Source organism: Protopterus annectens, chromosome 8.part1 (assembly GCF_019279795.1).
Source record: "Protopterus annectens isolate FY-2018-M chromosome 8.part1, PAN1.0, whole genome shotgun sequence".
Classification (NCBI taxonomy): domain Eukaryota; kingdom Metazoa; phylum Chordata; order Ceratodontiformes; family Protopteridae; genus Protopterus; species Protopterus annectens.
This window is the reverse complement of record NC_056742.1, coordinates 425934474-425958747: the sequence shown is the minus strand read 5'-3', so window position 1 is coordinate 425958747 and position 24274 is coordinate 425934474.

Genomic DNA, 24274 nt, shown 5'->3' with positions numbered 1-24274 from the left:
CTGAGTGTATGAGGCTGTAACCAGAGGTCAGCAGTGCCTAACACCACACAAACCCATGCACACCCGCTCCCAACTGCTTTAATGTGCCTTACTCCCTCCGTATCCAATGGGCTTATTCTGCCCTGCAACCAACTAAATGTCCTTTGCAAGGGTCGGAACTAGGACCCTGCACACACAGCTAGTGTGTATTACCAATACACCATGGCAGATATACAGACAACAGACAGTACCACAAACATATCATACAGCGCAGTCATTCAACAGTATAGGAATGTATCCCATCATGCAGCTGTACATGTGAGTGTTTATGTCCAGCATATAGGTACATACATGTATAGAGATGTATCAGGAACATACCATGTGGCAACAAAGCATTACAAACGCATGAAACGGGAAATATCAGCGACACCTGTATTATGTATTGGTGTTGCTCTATGTGATCACAAGACTCCCTCAGACAGACATGTGTCAGTCATACACACAAATAGTTGTACATTGGCTGTATACATCACTCTGTGCATATAATGTACATTAACACAACAGTACCTGTCCAATCATTATGTGTGAACAGTACTCTTGCAAGGTGCTGTGTGCAACATCATCATCATCATAAAGGTAAATGGGGTAACCATAGAGGGACCGGTAGTGTTTTATGTACAATGGGCTTGTCCTCCTCAAGTGTACCTGGACTATGTAGGAGTGATGTGCATACCACGATCGTGTGCCTGAGGGATGGGGTGAGGATAACAGTAGTATGTTATGATGCATATTACAAGGGCTTCATGTGACCAGTGGGCACATGTGTGTAATGGACAGCTATGTATAGGGCAGATGGTGTCCTAGGAGCCAAATGGCCTTATGTGTCCGTAGGTGAGGATCAGATGGTGGGAAAGGAGTGTAGGTATGGCTGTGGAGGATAGGTAGGATCACAGAAAAGACAGCATACAGGGTTGGTATATGACACATGTGGGGGGGATACACCCTGGACGGGGATGGGAATTCGGCATTCAAAAGCCCATGGGAACAGTGGGACAGAGGTCCCCAGCCATGGGCAACTGCCACTGCATCTACACAGCTGCAAAGGAGGCAGTGCAGGGGGCTGTCCAGGAGGGGCAGCATCACCCTGTAAATGTGACACTCCGCCCTTGAACTGGATTATCTGGCTTTGTAACCCCTTAGGGAGCCACCAACACAACACATCCAGGACCGCACGACAACAGATATGTACCTGTCTGGTCCCACTCCCAAGGGGGACATGCTCCATCCTCAGTGGTGGTACCACCAGAAGGTGGCGTAGAGCCAACAGAGGTTGATGTCTATGGTTGGGACCCAGATGTGCTAGTGCCTGGTGCCATGGTCAGCTGAAGTGGGACAGGAGGTTCTGCCGGGACCTCCCAACCCATTCAGCCTATGGTGTTGCGTTTTAAACCCACATATGGCTTAGTGATAGACAACAGCATACAGGATTACCTATGACAGTATGCATAGATATCCCCAGCAACCCAACATAACAGATGGTACACAATTGCAGAGGGAGCACAACACATGCATATATACCGCATGGCAACTGTACACTGTGTAGTAGACATGTAACTGCAGCTATGAACAGTTGCCCATCATTGGCTTGTCACTGGGAATCTCACACAGCGTCAGTCATACCACTGTCTCATGTGATACATGTCCAGTCAGGGATGCGATGGCAGTAACACATCCCTATCATCATGTACTGTCTGCAATCCTCACACCATGCTTCTGCTGTGCACAGATGTGTGTTCAGTGTGTAAGACATGAAACAAATGGTTGCTCACACTGACCAGTTCACAGATGGCCCTACAGATGGGGGTCCCTTATGAACAGAGTACTGTCATATCTGTATTATAATATGCAGAATAGCCATTACCACACACATGTTAAACAGGCAGTGGTCTCAATGCAGCATAGCTGCACTTACATACTGTAGTCATGTGTGGCACATCACCCTCCTGTCTTTAGGTTATTTCCCACTGTGGAAAATGATTGAGGTACATCCAGATATCATCTGTGATGCCGTGTCAGAACACCACATCCAGGTACCACTCACAGCGACTGTCATGGCCAGATATTAACATGTTTCCCTAGATAGTGTACTGTGTTTATCATGTGAATGGCTATGGGAACACCATCACAGCTGTACCACATGCAATCAGCTAGAGCAGGACTGCAATAGGTACAGAGGCTATCACCTGACCATTTCCATCTTTTACAATACACATGCTGCTGCTGCTGTACACTGCAGTGGTGGTGCTGCGGTAGTGTTGTTGCCTCACAGTAAGACATCCTGTTCGATTCTCAGCTAGAGCGTCTTCTGTGTGGAGACATGCGTGAATGGGCATACCTTCGTTGAAGGTTGTGCATCAGGGCCGGCAACTCAGCACGTAAAAATCTACTGCCAATCATTAGCGGACCGGAGTTCCGCTCTGGCGACCCCTAACCAGGAAAAAGCCGAAAGACACAACAACAACAACAACAATACACATGCTGCTGCTGTGCAGGTGTACATCTTCACATCCACCAGAGAGTGTGTGGGCGGGACAGGCAATGTACACCAGGGAAGGGCTTGGAGACTTAACCATAAGCATCATCTGCCATACGGCGAATAGTACAGGGGCAAACCCCTAACTACTCATTACTATTACATGTTCATGACGTTACTACATGTGCCACAAAGGTGACATGATGCTGTGCTGTAAGAAAATGTGTGTAGGTGAGTGAGTGCCATCTGCAACAGATATAGTAGACATACATTAGGTGTGGCACACATGTCAGTCCACGTGAACGGATACCATTGTCACCACAACCACACTCTCTAATGGACACGCATTGACACATTTTCCAGGGCCACAAATACGCAACGTAACTACTTAGTTTGCCACACTGCAGTAATACACAGGACCACATGCACCACAGGGGATATCTGGAGGTTCTATGGGCTAGGGCATGTGAAAATGCTTGAGAACTGTTTGTATGCCAACAAGGTTTATACTGGGATTGACTGTGGTTGGGAGCATCACAACCCACATGCAGACACAGGGTGCCAGTACTGGCATGCAGGTATGCATTGCTCCATGGGTGTGTAGTGTTTGGCTGTGCAAGATGGCTGTACAAGGCTGGGTGAGGGGTAATCCTTGCCATTGCATCACCCGACAATGGTGTGCAGTGCAGGGGTGTAGTGTCTGCAATGTCCCACACAGATGGGTACTGCATTATCTGGCCTGACATCCTGATTACCAATGTGTAGGGCCTTAGCTTTGCAATACATGCCATGTCTGTGTTTGATAGTCCTTCATATGGACATTGCCTGGGATGTGCATGTCCCGCAGTACTGTGCATTGACATGTACAGGTATACCTGGTGTGGCAGACACATGTAGTGTACACAGCCTGTTATACCCCGATATGCCAATACTGGCCTGGTGTGGCGAAACCTGCTAATAGTGAGCAGGTCAGCCCTGCACCTGCACGGATAGTATGATACAGGTATTCCGTGGTGTCAGTGGCATGGGTCCATACAGGGTACATGTGTACAGCATTGTCTGACCTTAGTAGATCACATTCAATGGCACCACATATGTTGCAGGCATTCAGTGTGGAACATAGTGATGGCACAATGTCTGCATATATGTGCCTATTGTACCACTGTACAGGGTGCCATGTCCTCTGCAGGCCACTGCATTCACACCATGCCTACTATCTGTCCTCAATGTGCATGTTACTAGCAACATAGTGGGATATCCTAGGCAAGGTTGTTTGTGCATGGCACATGGGTGCGGGACATATACCGTGTACTAGTAGGGCTGCATACTTAGTTCACCAGCCTTTTGCCAGATGTATGGGTATGGCTTGTCAACACAGTGCCATGGCTGACTGACAGCTGTACTCCTCATGAGGTGGCCAATGTATCATAAGACATTATACCATATAGGAAAACTACAAAACCTGCTCCCAAACATGTCCAGTGGTAAGACAATCATGGCCACCTCTCCACAGGCTCTGACAGACAAACACACACTTGCCATGTCCTGTATACAAACCCCTACCGTATCACACTGCAGCAACATGCATTTAGGGCACTCGCTACAGCGAATGCTACAAAGCACTGTACTTGTCTCACGCAAGCAGACACACACACACACACACACACACACACACACACACACACACACACACACACACACTTGGCATGTCTGGGATTAGAACACCGACCTAACTACTTTACTACACTACAGCATTATGCAGTTACAGAATGCACTACTGAGATTACTGGGACACAGCACTCCCAGAGGTGTATTTGTAGATGGGTGACATCATCGGCCTTGCTAACGGTGGGTATAAGAAATGCATGGAGTGTGAGCAGTGTAAAAGCATTACTCAGTCCTCAGGCAAATGGACACACACACACACACACACACACACACATGGCCACACACACATGGCCACACACACACACACACACACACACACACACACACACACACACACACACACACACACACACACTCACACACATGGCAAGTGTGGGACTAGAACACCGACCTAACTACTTTATTACACTACAGCATTATGCAGTTACAGAACGCACTGCCGAGATTATTGGGACACAGCACTCCCAGAGGTGTACTTGTAGATGGGTGATATCATCGGCCTTGCTAACGGTGGGTATAAGAAATGTATGGAGTGTGAGCAGTGTAAAAGCATTACTTAGTCCTCAGGCAAACGTGGGCACACACACACACACACACACACACACACACACACACACACACACACGGCAAGTGTGGGACTAGAACACCGACCTAACTACTTTATTACACTACAGCATTACGCAGTTACAGAACACGCTACCGAGATTACTGGGGCACAACACTCCCAGAGGTGTATTTGTAGATGGGTGACATCATCAGCCTTGCTAAAGGTGGGTATAAGAAATGTATGGAGTGTGAGCAGTCTAAAAGCAATTTACAGTCCTCTGGCAAATGGGGAAATATATACAGACACACACACGCCAGTAGTGGGAATGGAACACCTGCCTATTTACAGATTACTATTACAATACTACATACTTAAGAATCACGCAACACAGACTATATATTTCAAGGCTGTCATTATGACCTTCTGGGAATGTGGATATCAAAAGGGATACTTTTAGTTAAGATGTACATACCTGTGAACCTGTGTGTTTAAAGTAGGACTCCATCCTGACCTGGAGTATGCCCATCTGTGGAATGGATGACTACTACCACTATACAGGGTTGCAATGGCCATGCCCATACACAGAGGCACATAACCGACACATGGTGTCACTGGGCATGCTCACACACTTAGTAGCACAGGGCTGCTCGGAATGCACTATGTGTCTATCTACCCAAGGATATACTGGGCATGCTCATACACTTAGTAGCACAGTGGGTATGCTCACACACTTAGTAGCACAGGGCTGGTCGGAATGCACTACTATGCGCCCATCTACACAAGGATATACTGGTCATGCTCATACTCCTAGTAGTACAGGGCTGACTGGGATGCACTCGATGCTAAACACAGAAGGCCACAGTGGCCATTCTATTACAGGTAGATGTAAAGAACACATTGTAATGGGCTCTGGTGTTAGTTGTTGTCATTGTTAGCAGGAAGGCTGCTCTATATATATTTGACACCGGTCTTTTACACAACATCTGCTGTCATTCTGGGATGACATGTCTGACAGTAGGCAGGCCTTTGTCACATATCACATGCATCCATGATTCAAGGGAGTGGGGATATTACCCAAGTCACATCCACCCACACAGTGCCATTTCAAGGAAAATGTCCTAGACACAGGTTAACTCCCATACACCTACAAGACAACTGCATTGTTTTCTTATGCTAACCAGTGCAAGATATGTAGTGTCCATATTCACAGCTGGTCACTGTAGATCCAACAATGAGGAGTACTGACATCTATGCAGTGAGGAACACCTGGCTGATGGCTCTGTAGTGCACAATAGCACTACCACCATATACCTCAGAACCTAGCACTACCACCATATACCTCAGAACCAGACATGTGGGCCATAACACAGGTACGGACAGCTCCAGGTGGTGTCCCCACATACATAAAGGCCACTCATATGTACTGACCGGTCCCCCCATGAAAGGCATCACAGATGAGTCATGTGCAGGACACAGTGTCACATGCTGCATTCTAGGATATAAACCTCAGACATCACTATGCCCACAGACCACCAACATGCATCCATACATGTTGTATGACATAAAAGAGTACACCACCATTTGACCCTTGACCTGTGTACTGTACTAAGCTCTACATCAACTGTAGAGAGTACACATGTACTGACACAGTTGCATCATGTGTTATGCAATGCAATGATACCACTGTCTGTGACCAGGTCAGCTGTACACATACCAGGGTCCCTCGGTACTTTCCACCATTAGCAGATGACTGTTGCTGTACACCAGTACACACCCTCATGTATGGATATGACATTCATGTACCTGCCCTGGGTATGTACATGCCACACACACACACACACACACACACACACACACACACACACACACACACAAACAACATACATGTAAATAGCATAGCTGTTGTTGTCCTTCATGCAAACAGGTGGCTACAGCCGTTACACACATGCACATGGAATGTAGGTCCATGGCTGCTGAATGCTAACAGTACATAAGGTGTGATATCAGTGTTGAGAGAGCTAACATTCCCTCTGTACAGGTCACCCATTACACCCATCATATCATACAACAGTCCACGTGTCATGTATGTCATTACACATGTCCACTAATTGCAGTGCCTACAAACATGCCCAAATGTCAGGATTGTAGGACCTACACACCTATACATGTAGTGTTGTGCATTCAGATAACATGCGTGTGCAGTTGCTGATGTATGCAGGTGATGTGTATCCTAGTACATCATGCAGTTGCAATGCAGCCTTAACATTGCCAACTGTATATGGTGATATGCTGAATGTACAGAAAGATGTACCTCAGGTATGGACAGATGTGTGGAAATAACTAAGTGGTGGGGCATTTTTGCAGATGGATGTTTGCTGTGGACAGCTCACAGGTGTGTCACAAGCAGTCCTACAATAACCTGTGTAACCAGTAAGCAATGGTTTCATTAATCGAAGGACATAACACACAACTTAGACAATGGTCAGGGTGACAGTGAAGGTAAATCACGTGACACCTGTTAATAGTTAAGACGTCCCGTGTGCATATATCAGCACTGTTGCCACAGGAAGCATCAGCGAAGGTAAATCACTTGACACCTGTTAATAGTTAAGACGTCCCATGTGCATATATCAGCACTGTTGCCACAGGAAGCATCAGTACAGTTTGTAATGCGTGCAATACTGCTCTATATCTGTCATACATAACATGAGCTAGGCAGGTCTGAGGTTCACAGTACTGGCATGTGTGGTTGCATGTGTGTCCATATATGTCACGTATTGTGGGGAATACATCTCAATTGTTACTCACTGTCCTGTACATTAGTGTACACATATGTACAGACTGCAATGTAGAAAGCAGGACATAGGCAGGGGTGTATATCTCACACATGTGAGGTATCTGTATGTGCGTGACATAGGTGTATTCAATACTGAATGCCACAGTGTGTGTATGTAGGGCTGACTGGTCCCTGGGGTGAGGATGTATGTTACCATACTGAACTGATAACACCCCCTCCCCCCATCCAGGCGATGCATTCTACTATCCGTGTTGATGTCCCCGATCTTAGGCCATACTGACTACCTGTACATGTGTATTCTCTGTGACATGTCATGTAGGTGCACAGTACTGTAATGATGATTTGCACATAGGTAGGGGTCCTCACCTCACCAGTAGCGACTCTATGTGAGTGTGTGTTACTGTGTCGGTGAATCTGTGAGTGTGCGCGTGTGTTACAGTGTCACTGAATACATGTGTATCAGTACCTGAGTGTGTGGGTGCAGTTGTGTGTTAGCATCCTGTCATGGGTGCGTGTATTAATGATTCCCAATGAGGCATCACACTTCCCACTGGCCTCTACCCTTGTAATCAGCTAGGCCACTCTTACCTCACCACTCCATGTAACTGTACCTGTGATGTTACCCTTTATGGATGTCACGTCTGTGGCCACAGTAGCTTAATACACAGCTATCATGCTCTTGGATCAGTACATGTTTGTAACGTGGCACATTCTCACTAGTATGTGGCAGCTACACGGTGCATGCTGGTATATTCATACATACCTGTGAGTATTCCACATTGAGATATGGGACACTAACTGCAAACACTGACATCCACCGGCATGTGCAATTAGACCTGATCGGGGACAGCAGAACATCATGATCAACATGCAGTTACTTTTGTTAGACAAGACACATACTGTTAACAGTACAAAATGCATTGTACACCTGTAGTACATGGTATATCTGCTGCCTGTCAACAGTACTCAACAACTGTAAACTGCACTTATCTTCCCAGTCTGTTCACCCTGTGCATCAGACCATATGAGCATGTCCCTGCACCGATGGTGAGGATGTCAGGGATGCGGCACAGGCATCACCATATGCACAGGGTGATAATGTTTGCCAGAGGCTTAGGCTGCACCATTGTATGACATCATGTGTGTGGGTTAGGGCCTTTGACCTAATTGGGCATGTGTGGATGTTATGCATGTGTGTGTTGTGGTGCCCTACATATGTTTCCAGTGTGTGCGTGTATGTATGCACACAGTTCTGCCATGTGTCTGGCCTACACAGGGATATTATTGACAGCTGCAGACTGTACAAGCGAGGTTTTACAGTTCACGGTGTCTGGCCATGGACATGTGACCTGTGCCTGCCAGGGGTTGCACGGGCACTACCAGGCAGAGGTGCAGATTGAGTACTGTCTGATGTCACTGGTCCACTGGAAATGTTGGGACCATCCTGGGCCACGTGCACATGGCCTGCTGTGTTGTGGTATGGACAGCACAGCAGCAGATGCACTGCTGCTGCTACCCCCACTATGGGAGAGGACATGTGAGGTAGCTCGTACATGTAGACCTGAAACAGGTGATGTAGCAGGTCTACGTCCACATGCCAGATGCCTCACTCCTACCAGATGTTCCAACACAGAGAGCTCATACTCGTGGATTGTCATGCCATGGTCAAGGACTCCAACCATGTCACCCAACCATCTATCCAAAGCTTCAGCAATCTGCTGTTGAGCATTTACCATTGCCTGGATGTTGTTGTTTAAAGAACGGACAGCAGCCCTCTGTAGCCTCTGATCTTCTATGTTGCCCCATTCAGCATGTGCCTGTGCCTCCATTACAGCCTGAAATATGCATCTGGTGACACCAGCTGCTGCGCTCTGTCTTGCAGGAGCATGTTGTCCAGAGGTCCTCCTACAAGCAGCACTGGCCAAGTGCCTGTGTGGGTCACCACCAGTCATTTGGCTGACACCATGGTGTGTAGGCACACCTTCCATAGCCCCCACACTTTCCTGTTCCAAGCTACCATGCACCAACTGTCCTTCCTCTATGGCCACTGGTGATGGGGTATGTGCAGGCATGGGATCTGTGTGTGCGGATGAGGGGGGAATAGATGCAATGGCAATCAATGGCATAGTTTCGGCCCCTGAAAACTCTGCCTGTGACTCAGTCATACGTTCACCATCACTGCTAGAGTCTGTGGGGACACTAACATCAGATATACCGCAGGAGGGCAATGCACTTACATCACCTATGAGGGCAGACAAGAACTGTACATTACAATCTATACAATAGACACACACGCATGTGATATGACAGAAGGCATGCAACATGCATGTGATATCGCAGATGGCATGCAGCGCAGACAATAATAGTGGTAGTTATACATCCCTGGGTTACACACAATTGCATGCATGTGTCATAGCAGACGGCATGCAAATTACACAATCATAGGAGTTAGCATACATCCCTGTGTTACACCATGTAGACCAGCACAGGTTAACAGTACACCTGCCTGATGTGTGGCATATGACCTTGACAATCACATGTAGTATGACATGTGATCTGCTGATGTGTGCAATGACATGCATACATGTTTAACACAATGGTGTCCTGTCAAATATACAGTGGGGCAATGTTGTCCCAATGCAGTGTTGTCAATCCTCCCTACAGATATACTGCACATTTAGCTGATGTGCATGGCCATTGCAGGGAATCATGAGATGTCTCTATTGCTATACAGTGTGAGTTACAGACAGAGTTCATAGCCATGACTGTGTTCAAATACAATACATATATACAGTGGAATGTGACCCATGTCACGGAGGTGTATACAAACTAAACCATGATGTGGAAGTTGTGACACAGGTCACTGATGGGAATACAGATGACACCCCTGCACATCTGAAACCATATTGCTTCTGCCTGGCAACTATGGCCAGATATGACAAACACATCGGTACACCATGTCCCACATGACATCTGTGTACCACAGACACACCCACCCACACACGAGGAGCAGGTATGACATTGATGTCCGACACCAGCAAGGTGAATGTACTGTATCTGTGGGCTGATGTGGATCCTGTACAGGTGACTGCTGTCATTTCGTGACACCCGCAAGATATTCAACACATCTTATGTGGTGGATTGATGTTATGTCTACACAAGATGTGCACAGGCCTGTAGGATGTCTAGTGTTTCACATCTACAATATGACCATTATACAAAGGCCATAGTTGGACAATGTGTAGCCATTGTACGACAGGGTGTACACACAAGCACATCATGTCTACTGTGTGTGTTGGTCCATGAATCTGGCCATCCTCCATGGCCATGTGTGTACATGTGTTGGCCAAATTATTGTGACGGGCATCTATTTCACATGTCTGTGTTGTGCCATATGCCATATATGCTCCACTGATGACAGGGTTATGCAGATAAAGGGTGGTATGTGGGATATGTTTTCAGGTTAGGTAGGCAGTGTTGCAGCCAGGCCACTAGATGTCATGGACATGTCAAGATAGCACATCACATTGTGTGACATTCATAGCAGGGCTATGATCCACACCAGTGAATCCTGTGGGCTGGCCATACTCCAGCCCACTGTGTAGTACTGTTTGTATTCACCACATGTGTAGTTCTGATCTGTAGTACATGTCCCTACAGTGAACAACACCTCCACCATTGTATGCACAGCTGTCCACACATCTGGCAATGACATTTTGTGAGGATTCATGTCAGTGAGAAGATTCACATAGTTTGCAAGTGTTGCTCATGGGTAGTCATTGTGATACATTGCAGGTCCGACCTGTATATTGTGACAGGACCATACAATATGTATACATGTTGTAAATGGCCATATGGCAGATAGATTTGAGCATTACGATTCCTGATAAATAATAAGAGTCTCACCTGCAATGGGCTGCTGTCGCAGCAGAATGCCAGAGGTACCTAAATAGGAGTAACAGCAGTATGAGCATAATCCACGCCTGTATAATGGCTACAAGGTGCAATGTGCATAACACATACACCAGTACATTAGACTACTTTGATGTATGCACATGTGTGCATACACAGAGTAGCATACTATAGTATGCGGCATGTGTGTATACATGCCTTGCATATGATGTTACATTAAATATTGTACAGTGACACATGCAACTATATGGAATATAGCTGTTATAGGTGCAGTCCTGACTTACCAGACAACTCCAGGCTCAGTGGTTGAGAGACACCCACCTCCACAATATCGGCTAAGGCTTGTGGATGTGGTTCTGCAGGTGTCCGCAGGTTGGCCAGTATTTCCTCGGTATGTGTGAGCGGGGGCTGGGTTGGTGGTCCACCACCTGTTGAACCTTGTTCTCTGGTGATTGCACTCACACTCTGTTTTGCCCATCTAAAGAGGTCTGTACAGTGTCTGTGCACCTGCTGGTATGTGTGGTTATGGCCACCAACATTTCTAACCCTCCTGCGAAGTTCCATCCACAGGGCATCCTGCTGCTGTGCATCCTTTGGCACATGGCTGAACAGAATAGCATGATTGTCGAGTAGGTATGGGATGAGGGCTTCATCCTCCAAGCGGGTTAAAGGGGGTAGCCTTGCATGCGGCATACCTGGAAGACATAATGATTGAGACAGGTCACAGTAACTCAGAGACATACAGAGCTACAGCTGAACATACACGTGTATCGCATTTATTAAGTTTAAATAGTTGTATTTGCAAACCTACATGACACTGATGTGTTTGTGTCACACACATGTGACACTCAATGTTGAGTGGATATTATCACCATATATGTGTGTGTGTCACCTTATGACATTGCTCATACTCCATGTGGATGCTGTCTTGATGTGGGCATGTCTGTTTGCCTGTACTGGTGTTCCTACCTATCAGCACATGGCTGGATGTGTCCACATTAATGCAGTTGACCTTGATGCTGTGTATATGTCACATATAAGAACTTACACTGCCTTAATAGACATGACCTGTGACCCTGCAGACTTGCTCACATAAGGTTTTACATGTATGTGTTCTGCCATATACATCTACATGGCACTGTACAGCGATTCAACATCCTACCATTTATCACCTGTGTTGCACTTGTGATACACATGGGACACTGGCTAGCCAGATGCTATTTGCAGGGATGGATATCAACTATACCATGTACAGTCAATGTCAACTAGTGGGCTATATGCCATGGGCCATGTATGAATCTAGGATGAAAGGTTACCTGGCAGTAGCCGACAGGCAGGTCTGTGGGGCCAGGTGGAGCAGTGCCACATTACTGATCTACAGGGTTAATGATACATTTACCATGCAGTCATCACACCATGTCTGAGAGGGAAGCAATGTGCAGCTTTGATGGACAGGAATGCATAGTATTGGAGGACTATGTAAAGTGTATGGGACAAGGATCTGACCAGCATGTGGAAGGTGGATGTCCATGAGGTATGTGTTCGAGATCAGGATGAGTACGTGTATCATGTCCAACATCACTGGGTTGGACATGGATTTATTCAGGTTATGCATCATGTTACATAGTGGAGATGGGGAATGGGAAGGCTGGTGTAGGCCATCTGCACAAGGCCAATACCCCTTAAAGGAAATATGTGATTTGATATGGGTCACTAGAGTGTTGTGTATGGCTGGACAATGATCTCTAAATTCATGGATAGCACACTGTCATTATTAGAGTTGACACATATGACTACCTGACAGGTGTGGTGACGTAGCTATCACAGAAAAGACAACTGCCCAGCTGCATCCCTTACACACAAGTATCCATTATGTTGACCGCTGCCTAGGTGGTAGTTCATGGGTACAGGGTTATTAACATAGGGGTGACAATGCAATATGTAGCTGTCAGATTGTGACCATATGTCACACACACCTCACCCACAAAGCCCCTTCTGTATGTTGTCCACAACACTCCTGAGTCAGCTATTGCTCCTAGGTCATAGTCATTCACATACTTCAATAGGCAGATGCCTTCTGTTTGTCTGTGAGGTATGGACTACAATGAGGGGGAATAAAATTCATTAACCCTGACATACTGTAGCTGCCACTGGTGTGACGAGCATGTATTATTCAGACACCTTCTGTAGTGTTGGTTCTGTCAGCAGTCCCGTTGCAAAACACTCCTGTGACATAGAAATGTACATCTAGTATACGGAGTGTAGGTGGTACACAGTATTGGTGATGATGTCCTATGACCTGGCAAGGTTATGATATGCAGTGTGACATCAACCTTACTGCCATCTACATCTGTACTGCTGACATCAATTATTTCATCAAGGTTCATGGCCTTCCAGACCAGACTCAGCAGGCTATTAGTGCAGTACTTCCCATTATCAGTGGTGTCTCCCCCTTTGTGGGTTGTGATACCTGTTGGTGTGCACCATCCAGTGTGTACACAACCTGACATGGAGCTATGTTTTACATGATGTGTACGTGGAGAGCATATTGTTTTGCCATATGTGTATGATACAACCTGTGATGTGGACAGGTCCCATGCAGCCTGAGTGCAGCTTGTACCTTCATAGTTGTGGGTACAGGGGCCCTGTGGTGTACATGGATATATGCTTGTGTACCTGTTGGGGGGGGCATGTGTTTATGTTATCCAAGACCCTATCTGGATAGCTTATTCATGTTCAGCACTTGTTCAGAACTTATAAGCACCACGTAAGCTAATAATTACTATAGCACTCAATCGTCCTCATTACCTAGAGGTAAACAGGTTTTGTACATACTTTTCTCACTTGCTTAGAGTAAAATAGCTCTTGTACTCACTTTCCTCACTTATCTAGGTGAATGCAGTTCTATATTCAGACATGTCCAAGAGTCAACTGCCAGTGTTCTCACCTGTCTATCTGATGAATCTGGAAATCTTGAGGCAATGTACAGATTGCCTCATGTACACAGACAAGCCTCTCCCCCTACCACCCAACACTATAACCTGTGAGAGATGCAGTCATCTAGCCAAACTGGAGGTAAAGCTCTCTACAACCAAGCCTGACCCTGACAGTCATGTGGAGAAGGTAAACATTTGCACCACACCACACTCATCACACAGTCTCACGAAATCTTCCCCACCATTAACTGGGAAAACTACTCGTGTATCAACATGTTAGCTCAACGCTTTCTGGAATTCATAAACACCAATGCCCTGAATCAACATATCCACACACTCACCAGGGGCAACAATATCCTAGACCTAGGCATTACCAACATGAGTGACCGGTGCTCCACACGTGAAGTCAACACCTCGTTGGTCCGATCCGACCATGAGCTGAACACCAATGATATTCACATCCCGCCCCACCCCCCATTAAGGGAACCACAGTATAATATGTCTACAAAGCCAACTACATGCTTCTTAAGACAGACGTGGTGAACGTCATGACACCCATGCAGATGGACAATACTGTTACAACTGCTGAATCCTACACAAATGCACTCTATAAGCACTTACACAAGTGCATGACTTGTGCTATCCCAACGCTGTACTCCTAATTAAGGAAACCAATCTGGTGGTCCCATGCCATAAACAAACTGTACTACAGGAGGAAGACACTGTTGCAAACGAGAGTACAATCCCATGCATGGAGGAGCTCCCTGGTCAGCCTCAGTAAGAAGGTAAAATCCCTTATAAGACCCTCCAAAGCTAACTTCGAAAACTAAACCGCCACTAATTCCAACAACAACCTCAAAGCATTCTATAGCTATGTCACATATCTCAGTGTCAACAACCAGATCTGCTCTGAGTTACAGCACAAAGACATGAAGATTACAGAACCAACTGATATTGGCAACATCCTGGCAGACAGGTTCAGTGCTACCTTCCCCCCCTACCTCTCAAAGCTGCACACTCTAAAGCCAATATCACAGCATCCATGGGACTGGACAACATCCCAGGATGTGTTTTACATGAACTTCAGAACATACTGGCTCCCCACCTATGCACCATGTTCAATAATAGCCTCACATTGGGCATATTGCCCCCTGAATGGCGCACAGCATCAGTTATTCCACTCCACAAAGGTGGTGCCACAATGGACCATGGTACCTATTTCCCTATAGGCCTGACTAGCCTGGTCTGCAAGGCTATGGTGCACATCATGGATCTCGGTCACAGAGACATTGGGTACCTCCAAACCTTTGGCATTGTTAAGGGCAGACCATGCCTCCTAAAGCTGGTGGACTTCTTAGAGACAGTTACCAAGGCATTAGATGAGGGTAAGGAAGTCCACACAGCCTACCTAGATCTCTCATAGGCTTTCAACACCATTACTCCTTCTGGTATTATCAACATACCCATCCGCCTGAACATTAACCCCTACGTCATATGATGGTTTGCAAAGTGGCTCACGGACAGAACCCACACAGTAGGAGTTGCATAGCCTAGGTCCGACTGTATACCAGTTACAAGTGGCATTCCCCAGGGCTCAGTCCTAGGGCCCCTCATGTTCAGTATATACTTCTCTGATGTACAGATAAGCGCAGGAGGGCTTTGGCTGAAAAGGTTTGCAGACGACTGCAAACTAGGGGACATAATTTTTTCCCCAGCTGTTACAGACACCCTCTGGAAGGGTCGCACTGAGATGGATACCTGGTGTCAATATCATGGCATCAAGCTGAATGCCTAAAAGTGCATAGTCATCCCCTTTGGATATAACTAATTACCCATGGACTACCACATAGGTGCTAGTCCCCTACATACAGAAAAGGTAATAAGGGATCCGGGAACCCCGGTAGATAGCAATCTCTCCTTCGATACCCATAATGACAAGGTGGTTAAAATATCCTTCTACATGGCCCCCCAATCTCTAATGGGTTTGCATCCAGATCAAAGGAGGCCATTGTGACTCTGTACTCATGACTTATTAGACCCATTAAAGGATACAACTCCCCATTTGGGATATACCTTACAAGACAACTGCAACAGCTTGGAAGACCACAACAGTACCACAGCAAGAGGATTACTTACCTCAAACAGATGACCTATGCAGTTCAACCTAAGAAACTCCAGCTGTACTCTATTGCATACTGCATACTCACAGGTGATCTCTGCTTGACATACAAGGCCCATGTCCAACCCTGTATTGCTGGATATGCTCCACCTAAACTGAGGCCCCTGAGAGCCACATGCTCTAGGGATATACACCTAACCACAACAATGACTAGGACGTGCTGGACGGATAGATTCCTGACCCGGACACTCCCCATGCTTTGGAACATGATTCCAATGTACATCAGGCAGGGCTCCTTACTAGCACTGTTCAAGGGAAGCCTTGACGTGTAGATGGGAGACAGACATGTACCCCAGGGAGCACTACAGTGGCTCTGCTGGACAGAGGCACAGGGAACTAATGGCTCTGCCGTTCATAGGCACAGGGAACCAACCTATGGGGGTGGCGAAAGCCAATACACTCTAGCTAGGCTTATAAATACCCTTGGTAAGACAGCCTAGTACTTACCTTTGCACATATTACATGTCTTATGTGCATGGATAGTTAACTAGCTCTTCCATTTTACTTTGCTATCATGCTGATAAACTGTTGAGCGACTAAAATACATATGTATCCTGTTATTGTGTATTGTAAATGCCAATAGACATAACTAATGTTTGCCTAACATAACAGTAATGCTATGTAGCTTGTAATACATATCTGCCTACAATACTGTACATTACACAGTTATTGACACAATATCCCACAATGCAAATCATAATTGCACAGTGGCCCAACCTTCGACATGTTATTCTCAGTAATACACCCATACATATGGCTACCATTACAATATATCAACATATACTATCCCCTGTTATAGCACATACTTGGTGGACCAGGCCTGCCACTGACAACGGCTGGTGAGGAGTATTTCTGTTCAAAGCCCTTATATAGCATCCCTTGTGGTGTATGCAGTGTTTGCCTTCTGACCTACAGCAGTACACACAAATACTACAAGCATTACTATGCTCAACAATACATCACTACAAGATAACTGTTTCCACTATATGGATTGTGTGCACTTTAAATACTACAGAAAGGTACTAAATACATAGACATAATGACTGTTCTACATACCTTATTAGTAACCCGAGGTGTCGTTAACTGTTGATTCAATCCTTTTCAGTTTGTGTTTCAATGTTCTTTGTAACATTCTGCTGGTATATACGGATGGTTTGAATGTGTGATAACCCATCCTTTTCTAGTTACAGATCGGTAACATGTGGTATCCTGTCCACCAATTAGTGTTCCAAAGTAGTTAATTAGATGCACATCAGCTGTGCAGCTAGTCCATTAGCTGATACCATGGCAACAGTGGTGTATAACTGAGTACTCCTTTTGGGCATTGTCTGTTTGTCTTACTTTCGAGGAAGACGGCCTGGTTGTGTTGTTTGTGATTGATTTCAACAGATATATGGAGACACACAGAGATATATTAGCTTCATGACTCCCGTGGATTGTGTGTAATGGCTAGACGATTTTGTTCTACATGTCACTACAGCTGTTATATTTCAGAACATTGCTACTTATGCAGGGTTTGTTTGTACCTGATACTTCTACAAATGTTTAAGTCTGGGAAGGATGTTTGGGCAGCTCAAGGCTGTATGGCTGTGCATGAACTGTTATGTGGTTTACAGTGTGCTCACCAGACATCCTTGATTTGGTATACAAGTTTAGCATACTGTGCTGGTACGCAGTAATTGCTAACACATCCTGGTGTACACACAACCCTCTGAAACGGGATTAGTGCAAACAAACCCTGTAACATCAGCAGCTGTTCCATTGTATAACAGCAGCTATTTCACATAGGGCCATGTTAGTGTGTCTCTAACAAGGTATGTTAAAGCTTCTGCAGATGCCATACAGTGAGTGAATGATTTGTGATGTTATTACAGTTTGTATTGTAATTTGTTTGGATGTGGGGGTGATGTTGGTGGGTGTGCATAGCAGATTCAGGTGTGTAGGAACTGCTTTTATACATAATCGATATGTGCGTGAGGGTTCCTTCCCTATTTGAACACCTATCCTTTTGTGAACTAATACAATGGTAGTTGCAGGCTGATTCATTAAGGACCTGTTATGTGGTTCCTGTATAGCATGCAGGTGATGTTAGTCCTTGAATCCCTTCGGTAATATATCTGAATGTAATCAAGTGTTGCTACATGAAAGCTGTGAATTTCTCTCATAGGTATTTGCAGTCATCGTAGTTGTGTTGGTGACTGACCCTCTTTGGCTAGGATTGCCACCTTTTCATTTGGCCATAGTGGACCATTTTCGGGACACACATCAGAATTTACAGGCCGACACAAACCCATGGTCAGTACAATGGATAGAACTTTCCTTTCTTGCCTAAATATAAGCTTATTCTTGTAGCAGTTTAGTTGCTTATCCTGTTTCTTGTAACAGGTTCATAGGTTCATAGGTAGATACTAGGCTATCTGCCCTAGGGCATTTATAAGCCTAGCCAGAGTGTATTTGGCTTCCGCCTCCCTATTAGATTAGCCTACTGTGCCTCTGTAAAGTAGGTCACAGAAGGTACCCTTTTAAGATTAGTTTACTGTGCCTCTGTCTAGCAGGGACACAGGAGAGATCCCAGGGGTGAATTTGCGATTTCCCATCCACGCATCCAAATTTCGCTTGAGGGGCTATGTCTAACATGAATTGGGATTATATTCCAGAGTGAGGGGAGCCTCTGGGAAATGAATCTGTCCCTCCAGCATGTCCTATTTATTTTTGTGCTGAGGTTTAGGTCCGTGGAGCATGTAGCTCTAAGGGACTTGGATTTTTTGAGGTGGAGCATGTCCATTAATTCTGGGTTTGACATGGCTTTGTATGTCAGGCATAGATCGCCTCTGAGTAGGCGGTAAGCAACTGAGTAGAGCTGGAGTTTCTTTAGTCAAGCTGCATAGGACATCTGCTTGTAGCCCATGATCCTCTTGGTGAGGTACTTTTAGGGTCTCTCCAGTTGCTGCAGGTGTCGGGTAAGGTACATCCCAAAAGGGGCATTGTATTCAATTATAGGCCTGATGAGTGATGAGTAGAGGGGCACAATGACCTCTCTTGATCTAGATGCAAACCCTTTCGTGATAAGGTGAGCTATATAGAAGGTCTTTCTAACCACTTTGGCAACGTGATTATCAAAGGAGAGATTACTATCTACGTTGGTCCCCAAATCTCTAATTACTTCTTCCGTACTTAATGGATTACCACCTATGAGGTAATTTGTGGGTACCTTGTTTTTCCCAAAGGGGATGACTATGCACTTTTTAGCATTTGGCTTGAGGCCGTGGCTCTGGCACCAAGCATCCATCTCTGTGAGACCCTTTTGGAGGATGCTTGTGTCAGCTGGAGATTCGATTATGGCCCCCAGTTTGCAGTCATCTGTGAACTTTGTCAGCCATAATCCCCCCGTGTTAGCCTGAACCTCAGAGAAGTATATACCGAACAAGAGAGGTCCCAGAACTGAGCCCTGTGGGATGCCACTTGTAACTGGTTTGGATTCGGACATGGCACCTGTGATTCTGACCATGTGGGTTCTATCTCTGAGCCAGTTTGCAACCTGTATTGTGATATAGGGGTTGATATTTAAGCTGGTAAGCTTATTTATAATGCCCGAGTGGGGTATTGTGTCGAAGGCTTTTACGAGGTCCAGGTAGGCTGTGTGGACTACCTTGCCCTCATCTATGGCTTTGGTAACTGTTTCAAAGAAATCAACTAGGTTTAAGAGGCAAGATCTGCCCTTAACAAAGCCTAATTGGGTAGGGTCCAGTGTCTGGAGGCTCCCAATGTCTTTGTTTATGAGTTCCATGATAATACGCACCATAGCTTTACAGACCAGACAAGTCAGGCTTATGGGGCGATAGTTTCCGGGGTCCGTTGTGGCACCACCTTTGTGGAGTGGTACCACTGTAGCTGTACACCATTCTTTGGGTACATATCCTGTAGTAAGGCTAAGTTTGAATAGTGACTTAATGTGAGGGTTCAGTTCTTTTTGGAGCTTGTGTAAGATACAGCCTGTGACACCGTCCGGTCCCATAGATGCTGTGTTTTTTGCTGTGGAGAGGGCAGCTTTCACCTGTGCATCTGTGATGTCAGGGAGGTTATATTCAGTTGGGATAGGAGTTTGCTCCTTTGGGGGGGGAGGGGGGGAGAAGTTTGCCCTGAATCTGTCTGCCAGGATGTTGGCTATGTCTGTAGGTTCGGTATATTTTGTACCATTATGCAACAATTCAGAGCATATCTGGGAGTTTTCGCCCATGTTTCTGACATAACTAAAGAATGCCTTGTGATTATCTTTAGTGTCTAGGGCAATTTTTCTTTCGAAACTGGCCTTTGATGATTTTATGAGGGATTGAAGTTTCTTGCTAATACTGATCAGAGATGCCTTCCCTTTTTGGGATTTTGCTCTGTCATGTAGTAGCTTCCTCCTTCTGTTGTATAGCTTATTTATGGCCGGGGTCCACCAGACCGGTCTCCTGTTTTTGGAGGAGTGAGTCTTGGTTTTATTTGGGATAGCACGATCCATGCATTCCTGCAGGTGCTCATAGAATGCATTTGTAAAGGATTCTGCGGATTGGGCTGTATTATCCTCTGGCCCAGGGGCTTTGAAGTTCTCCACCTCAGTCTTGAGAAGTGCAAAGTTGGTATTTGAGAAATTCTTTACAGTGATTTCCTTGGCTGGGGGTGGGGACGGGATATGGATGTCCAGGAAAATTTGTTTATGGTCTGATCTTACCAATGAGGGGTTTACCTCTGGTGTGGAACATAGAGTCCCCATGTTGGTGATGACCAGGTCCAATATGTTGTTCCCTCTTGTGGGAGTGGTGACCAGTTGTTCCATTGTGTTAAGAGTTTAAAATTCAAGGAACCATTGGGCGAGGGTGTTTGGGCTTGAGTAGTTTTCCCAGTCAATGTTTGGGTAGTTGAAGTCACCCAGTAACATAGTGTTTGGAGAGACCTTCATATTCTCCAGTGTTCTCAGGAATGCCAAGTGGGGTTCCTGTAATAGGGAGGGTGTTCTGTAGGAGGCTACAAACTGAAAGGCAGTTTTGCCTGCTGTTAGTTGCACATGGATGGTTTCCGATGCTTCGTGCAGTGCCACTAACCTGGAGGTGTAGGTATCTTTGATGAATATAGATACTCCCCCTCCTTTTGTGCTTCGGTCTGAGTTTTGGGGCCAAAACGCATGGTATGAGTTATAACCTGGTAGTGCTGGGGTGCTCTCAGGAGCCTTGAACCAGGTTTCTGTTACTGCACAGACACCAATTTTCTCCATACTGAGGAGAGTCTCAAGTGCGTGCATCTTGAGGTTTAGACTTCTGGCATTGAGTAGCATTACCTTTAGTTTTTTATCTTTGGGTTGTCTATGGAGGTGGGTTTGTCATTTGAGCCTTGCCTAAAAAAGGCACTATAGGGGTGGCAAGAGCCTTGGCCAGTATACAAAAGCCTAAGGGTGACAGGTGCAAGCCGTCCCTAGCGAAGCAACGTGGCTTGTCGAGCATGTCATCCCAGGCTGACAGACACTGGATCCCCTTTGAATGACACCAATACTTTAGACAATTATTGAAACTGATCATTTTATCTTTATACTGAGGCATCATTCTTGGTGAGAGCAAGATGCTACTCAAGGTCAGGGACATACCAGCCTGGGCTACATGGTCAGAGAGCTCCACTATGTCTCTTTTCATGTAGTCCAGGGAGGTACGTCTCAGGTCATTCACACCAGCATGGACAATGATGGAGTCATACTTGTACTTGCTTTGGAGTGACCTGAGTACTTGTGTTATGTGGCGGATCCTGGCACCCGACAGGCAGCTTACAGTGACCTTTTCCTTGTTCAGTCTGGTGAGTGGGACGTCAGTGTGCCTGACAATAGAGTCTCCTATAACAAGTGTATTTGGTGTGTTGTTTGGCCTTATGGGCTGTGACTGTGAGGAACACTGATTTTGTGAGATATGTGATTTGTGGGTATTGTTGAGAGGTGGCTGTTGCTTGGATATCTGCTTAGGAGGTCTTTGCTGTTTCGGCAGATTTTTATTTAGAGCCTCCGACTATGTTTTTGTGTGTTTATGCAGATGCAATAGGTCTGTGTGAGACTGGATTTGTGGTGTGGGTGGTTACCTTTTCCTCCTGTCTGACTGTGCCAGTCTTGGGTTGAGAGAGCTCTGCCTCCAGTTTGGCTGTGTAACTGCATCTCTCACATGTATTAGAGTTTGTTGGAAGGAGGAGAGGGTTGCCTGTGTACATAAGGCAATTGTAACATTGCCTCACAATTCCCAGATTCACCAGCTGGACTGGAGAGTAACCTTGAAACTGACCCTTGGACATACCAGATTAGTATAGGGAACTATTTTTTTTTACTGATCAGATTAGGGAAGGGAACTGATTTTTCACTTGATCAGGAAGGACCAATCGGGAGTCTAATACTTACGAGAAGTCAAGGAGGGTGTAGTGCTTTAGTTAATTAGTGTTTCCTTATAAGAGCTGAACAAGTGCAGGGCTTTACAAAGAAAATAGAGTGATTACTTTGAGAGTCTGAACAGTTCTAAGGGAAGAAGTGAAGAGCAGACTTTGTGGAGCCTGGAATAGTTTAAACCTGTTTAGGCGGCACTGCCTGACGCTGCTCAGTGCGCAAAACCGCGCAAAAAGAGAGTTGTAGGGTTTTAAGAGAGAGAGAGAGAGCGATCAAGGAGTTTAGAATTGACCCAAAATGGCCAATAAAACTACAGCTTCTAGATAGTAACCACTCCTCCAGGGACAGGCAGGCTGTTCAGTGTTAACCACTCCCACTGGTGAACACAGAGACTTCCCTTTAGCCCAAGCAAGCACTGGCCTTCTAGAAACTTCCAAACAGTTCAGAATAGTAAATCTGTAACTGAACTTTCTTAACTTTCAGAAAGTGGGAAAAAAGAAAGATTTTTTTTTCTTTTTGTTGTAGTTTAAAGGTAGCATAGATACACAATCAGCAAAATAATCACAACAGTGCAATAAATGACCCCACACCTGAGTGCTAGGCAAAATCAGGTAAAATGCAGTTTTTAGAGAAAAAAAACGATTTTAAAATAAGTGCAACACAGGAAATGCAGTAAACAGGCTCTAGATGTGTTCCAAGTACTGTTACTGTTACAGATATAAACTTTAGCAAGCCGGAAAATGCCAAAAAGTAGGCGGCAAAGCAGTAAAACTTAACAAAAAATTAGAAGAAAATACTCAAAATCACAAAAGTGGCTGCTTTTCTTCTCTCAGCGTTTTCTCCTCTTGGTAGGTGCTACAGCAACAACTAGCAAGCCTGAAAAGATGCCAAAACCATGAGGCAGCCTGGTTTTAAGAGAGAGAGAGAGATCAAGGAGTTTAGAATTGACCCAAAATGGCCAATAAAACTACAGCTTCTAGGTAGTAACCACTCCTCCAGGGACAGGCAGGCTGTTCAGTGTTAACCACTCCCACTGGTGAACACAGAGACTTCCCTTTAGCCCAAGCAAGCACTGGCCTTCTAGAAACTTCCAAACAGTTCAGAATAGTAAATCTGTAACTGAACTTTCTTAACTTTCAGAAAGTGGGAAAAAAGCAAGATTTTTTTTTCTTTTTGTTGTAGTTTAAAGGTAGCAGAGATACACAAGCAGCAAAATAATCACAACAGTACAATAATGACCCCACACTTGAGTGCTAGGCCAAAATCAGGTAAAATGCAGTTTTTAGAGAAAAAAATGATTTTAAAATAAGTGCAACACAGGAAATGCAATAA